We start from the raw sequence: 6,193 nt of genomic DNA, 5'->3' as shown, positions 1-6,193 counted from the left end.
TGATTATTTTCCCAATGAAACTGAGGGGTTTTTGCTGCCAACTTCAGTAACAAAAAATCTGGGCCTTAACCATTTGCTCAGATAATTTGCAAATGATAACTTGGTGCCTTTTAATATGGTTAAAATAATGACGGGATTGCAATCTCCAGCAATTAAACATTCTGCTTTTCTCAAGCTAAGCCTTCAGATTATATTTTGTTTATAAAAATCCAATTCATATTCCTTTTTCATGTTGAAATTCCTACAGAAATTCTTACCACACATCCCTGAAACGGATATGCCTGGGGTTTAACACTCCTTCGCACAGACACTAGATATGTCTCTTCATTGCCTGACACTTTTAAAATAACACACAACTGTGCAGAGTGCAGCAGATTTGCTGCTCCCGTGTCAGGAAAGCAGATTTAAAAGCAGCCTAGCCAGCCCGCGGGTGACCTGCAGCGCTTAGGGACATCGCTCAGCGGCGCGGCGATGGCTTCGCCGCGTCCTCGTGCCCTTCCCCAGGTCCCACCAGGTGCGTCCATGCCGCGGCGGTGGAAACCATCGATCACAGCTGATGTCGCAGACCCCGGGGCGAGGAAGAGTGCGGAGGAGGGCAATGCCCAAGCCCTCCCCGTCCGCAGTGCCACCAGGCCATCTGCAGCAGCACGAGCAGGAGGCTCTGCCCTACCGCCCCGATGGCCCAGACGCAAACAGCGCTCACGCGTCCTGTCCCATCCTGGTGCCCGCTACCAAGAAAGACGGAGAAAATCCAGAGAAAACGTGCAGGGGTGACTACAGGGCTGGAAAACCTGCTTCGCAGGGAAAGACGAAGAGCCCCAGCTGGTCGCGTTATCAAACGTGCAGGGGACGTGGGAGGAGCCGTGACCTGGTCACAGTCTACGGGGACCGAACTGCAGAGGAGAAGTCTGACAACGGGAAGACCTCATACAGCAGAAAAAATAAGGCTGAAAATCAGATTTAGACTAGGAATAAGGCATATTTTAAACAAAGAGTCTACTTAACCATTGGAACAACTTACTGCTCATCACGGGAAATTTTAGTATCGCAATTACATTTTTTCCTCCTAAAACACTTCCTTCTGGGATCCAAGGGGAGACCGGTATCCTGCCTTAGACCAAACCAAATGACCCCAAAAGGCCCCCTGAAATGCTCAACTCTTCACCAAGGAATTGAATTTAAGCCAAAATACCTAAATGCCATTATACCCTTCAGCTGGTGTGCGTGAAACAGGCATAAATCAGATTTAGCCTTGTCTTCCATGAGGGTAAATAATCATAAACTTTATGCTGAAAGGGGGTGGCGAGCCAGGCTAGCTGTGAGGTGGCTGTAGGATGACTGTCTTGCACAAATCATGCAGCAATTTGGTAGTGGCTGGGGGTGAAAAAACACAGGAGATTATATTCCTGGTGCTCCAAACCTGTTGCTACTGAACACCTTCTCCAGCTCTGTAAGCTGGTCAGCTTTCTGTGCGGGAGTAAATCAGCCCCCTTGAAGTCAATAGGGCTATTTCACACTAGCATCTAATCTTTTATTTTGTGACTATTATAAAAAAAACACCCTCTCTGGATTTTATTTTGTTGTTTTATCTTTACCTCTTAACATTTAAAGAGGCATGGAATATAGCTCATAATTTTCACTTGCTAAATTAAAGTCCTCCCAGCGATGCCGCAGCTGGATTCCTTTTGCATTTCTAGCACAAACTCTTTGGAACAGGGACCTTCCTTTCATTCCGTATACAAGCACCGTCTAGCACAACAGGGCTGACAAATTTAGGCACTCAAATAAATAAGTAATAATAATGCATCACTGCACTGTAGCAGAGGAACACAAGCTAACTGCCGTCTTATTGGCACAACGGTCCTGTCCTCACTCGAGATGGCAGGACATCAGCAGGCAGGTAAGTTAAGTACTTCCCCGCTGTTCAGTGATCCAGAGTAAATGTGGATTAGATTAATAACTGCCAAACCCAAAAAGAAAAGAAAAGAAAAGAAAAAACAAACAATGTTATCATTCTGCTTTAGGTAAAAAGAGGAGAGCAATAAATGCTCCAAGAACTATGACAGCAAAGCGCAACTGAACAACAAGAAGTAAAAAGGCATAATTTAAAGACTATAAAGACATTCTTCAGCAATACCAGATAAATAGGTATTGCTACAGCTAATGAACTGGCTCATTGGAAAACTGCCTTCCAGCTGCAGGAACAAAGTTAATGGTTGGGAACCTTCCCATGTCCTTGACACAGGCGTGAATCCTCTGCTTACATCAGAGGGATTTATACGTGCAGCGGGCTGAGGAAGCCACGGGGGACATCCCTCGCTCCCCTGAAGTAGGCTGCTCCATCCCTCTTTCCCCTTCGCCTCGCCTGAGCATACTGCGAAAGGAGCGGGGGAAACAAGTCAAGAACTCAGAATCTGAGTGAAATTAATTAACATTATGGCTCAACAATGTGTGCCAATTAAAAGATATGTCGGTCCAGGTTTTTTTTGATGAGAAGAAGAGACGGTGCAGAGGATGCCATAAATCGGGGAGGAAGTGTGAAAAGAGATGGGGTTGACTCCGCACAGTACAGATTTGGAGTCGCTCACGATAATCTGCGAATTCGGTGCCTTGACCGTGTTATTGTGATGCTTATTGTAACCACAACAGTGAGTGAATTCAACAACGGTTCCCTGAAACACAGGGGCAAGGGAGAAAAATGGAGACATCTACGTCAGCAAACACTTGGAGGACGAGGTAAGAGCCAACACACTTGTGGTCACAGTGCTGTCATCCCCATTGCAGTTGCTTGATAGTTTTCCTCAGAAATGACTTAATCCCAAGGAAGGAGCAGGGATCAGCAGGGTTAGAGGACTAAAAAGACCCAAACTGCCTTGAGGAGCTCGTTGAGACAGACACAAGAGTTTTGAGACTGCAAACGCAAACTTACCAAATGGGACCCTTGGAGAAGCTATGCGTACCGGGGTCCTCTCCAGAAGATTGGTTAAAATATTAAAATTCACAGTTTTCTAATCGTTTTGCTTTTATGCTCTGTGTTCTTTCTTCTTTCAAGATTAAACAACATTTTAAGTCTGTTTTTGGTCACTGTAATCCCTTTTTTTCCCCGTGGTCACTGAAGAGAAGAATTGCAGGTGCTTGAACCCAGTCGGGCTTGGAGACAGTTGTGGTTGATATCCCAGACACCGTGGTGCAGGGACTGGGACTAGGAAGTGGAAAACTCCTGATTCCCTGTCGCAGGAGGTGGAAAAGCACGAGTCTTGTGACCTGATGGGGGTCCCAGAAGGTCTAGAGAAGGATTTCAGCAGCATCTCCCACAAACACACACACATTCCCCTTTCTCTCTTTCTTTTTCTCTTTCTCACACACAGAAAACAAGCACAAAGGCACATATTTAATACTTTGAAATCTATGTGTGTATATACACACACATAAATTGTTAAGAATAACAGCTCAGGACTTTCTAGCTATGGTAAAATCGTATAAATCTAGTTTAAAATGTGATTTTTCCTCTAAACAGGATCCTGAAATTATAGCAGGTCTTTAAAAAATAGATTCTGACAGTTAATCTGGGCCTGGGAAAGGACAAAATTCCTCTTTGGCTGGGACTGTGCCTGCAAGCACAGGTCTCCCTACCAGCTTTAGCAGAAGCAGGGGCAGGTCCCCGAGGAGGGGATGTCACAGTGACCACAGCGAAGGCAGGGAGAACTTTCCGAAGCGTCTGGAAAAGCCAGGAGAACTATTTCACACATTGCGTGTGTCTTTGTCTTGTCACTCCAGCCCACTACTCTGGAATGAAGCTCAGCGTCAAGCACAATGACAGACACTGGGGAGCCATCCAGCACACGAACGCCTCCTGAGGAGCCGCATGGTGCCAGTGCTGGATGCCAGCCTCGGAAAAGCTGGGATATGGTGGAATACTCCCAGTACCCACAAGTTTCTGCTCCCTCCTTCTCCACAGACTGTGTGCTAAAGGACCTAGAGCGGAGGGGAAGGAATATGCGAAATCGGGAGCCCGTGGGGAAAAAATCACAGCCGCAGCACTCCTGTCCTTGCCAGGAAAACAATGCTTGTCCATTCTCTCCGCTAATAATACGCAGTGTGCTTCATGATTCAAGCATTAATGTAGGAACTGCTTCTATACCATATGTAAAAACGCAGTAGGGGTGAGTGAGTAAGGCCCCGGCGTGGGAGCAGCGAGGTTCAGGTCCCCCGTCTAGCCTGCTACCGGCCTCCTGTTTCATTTTGCCTGTTTCTCCTCCGGTAATTTCCTGATCGATATGGTTTGTTTAGTTGTATGATTTGCACAGGAAAATGTTGTCTGCCTAGGGAAAATGCACAGCCATGAAGTAAGCAACAAACAAAATTATAGCGAGGATTAGATATGGCTGGAATGGGACTCCACAAAAGGAGCATTTTGCAGGGTCACAGAATCATGATATCCCTGAGAATTAAACCATTCAGCTAGCGTTTCAGGCCTCGATTCCCAGTGGTCACTTGGAAGTGGATCTCAGTGCCTCAAAAGGCTTTTAGGAGTTTCCAAGGATTAGGTTTAATCAGTTATCTGAAGTAATTTAATATATTTCCAGTGCTCTCTTCTTTAATACTTAATGACTGATGATTAGGTTTGTGTATCAGATCTGAAATCTGCAAGTTATGTGGCAATTAATGTTTGAAGTACTCTGTAACTTCAAATGTAATGATCATATTTGCAAAGTAATTACAGAATATATGTGCCTAATAAATAATAACACTTAGCACTTGCACAGCACTATTCACCTGCGGAGCTCCAAATGAGAAAGCACCAAAAATAATGGAAGCATTTCAAGCGCAAGGCGAGTTTTCAGTGACGTGCCTCGTAAGGAGTGATGTAACTGGTTTTACGCAGTCGAAGCACCACGCGCGTGTCTGGTTCGGTCTCACGGGCCGCACGTGGCCAAACACGTTTGCTCTGTTTTAGTAGGGAAGATGCAGCTCCGTGGGTGGTTTTTCCAGGTGTGAAAGCGGTGTAGGGCCTGTTCTCCGAAATGCGGGGTGAAACGCCTCGCTCAGGAGTTCGGCAGCAACCCGGGGCTGCCGTGCGTCTGGATCCCGTTGCCAGCCCGAGCACGTGGCTCTTGCGCACGGACGTGGCAGTGGCCGCTGCCATCTCCAGGCTCCATCCCCAACCACGTCACTATAGAGAAAAGGCGGGGGGAATGGAGAAACCAGAGCGGGGGGGTGCAGATACCCAGAATATAGGGCAGCCCCAGCCCTACGCGGGCAGCGAGTCCATCCCTGCGCCGGGAGCTCCGCTTTGGGAGTGGATTTATGTCGCTCGCGCAGCGTAATGAGCAGCTCAGCCATGGAGAACAAGAACCGGCAGGTGAAATCCCAAACCGTGGGGGCCAGCAGAACACTTTTTTGAAAATGAATATTTCATTTAAGTGCCCAGTCCCTGTTCTGAACCAACCAAAGCATAAACAAGTTCCCGTACAAAGACAGATGTACATTTAACTAAATGTACATTATTCAAAAGAGCAAGTCCATAAAAGAAAGTGTCAACCACCATTGGAGACACCCTCTGCAAATACTCTTTTTTATGCATCGCTTTGTGCCTCGCATCCCCCCAGCCGCAGCCAGCGACCCACTGGCTGCGTCCCCGCAGCGGCCCCCGTGCCAGCCCGGCTCCAGCCCCTCCTGCCTCCGCCTCTGCAGAAGGTCTCGGGTCCTTCCTTCCCTTCGCACGCCCTCGCCTTTCCGCGGCAGCAGCCGCGCTAGGAAAAAGGAGTGATGTAACCCAGCATGGTCCACTCTCACTTGTTTCCATTACATGAACTTCATCGGAGCTTAATTCCTGGTTGACCTTGAAGTTTAATTACAGACTAAAAAGAACAGTTACGTAACAGAGGCAGCAAACCTAAATAAAACAAAAACAGAAGGGCCATATGCCACATAGCCTAGAAAAATCTAGAATCAAATTACACTCTTTGAATTATTTACAATATTTCTTCTTGCCAAATCTAAGCAAATATTCCACTTGCTTCGACTCCACTTTAAGAGCTTTAACTGTTTACTGTAAACCCAAGCATACAATAGGCTCTTTCATGAAACATTCACTGCCTATTTCACATTAATAAATATTACGACACTATTACGAATTCTTCCTTATTATAATAAATGCTAGATGTAGTTTCTGTGAGTCTTCTAGTTGCTA

The sequence above is a fragment of the Dromaius novaehollandiae genome, chromosome W, assembly GCF_036370855.1.
Source record: "Dromaius novaehollandiae isolate bDroNov1 chromosome W, bDroNov1.hap1, whole genome shotgun sequence".
Taxonomy (NCBI): domain Eukaryota; kingdom Metazoa; phylum Chordata; class Aves; order Casuariiformes; family Dromaiidae; genus Dromaius; species Dromaius novaehollandiae.
This window is presented reverse-complemented; position numbering follows the sequence as displayed.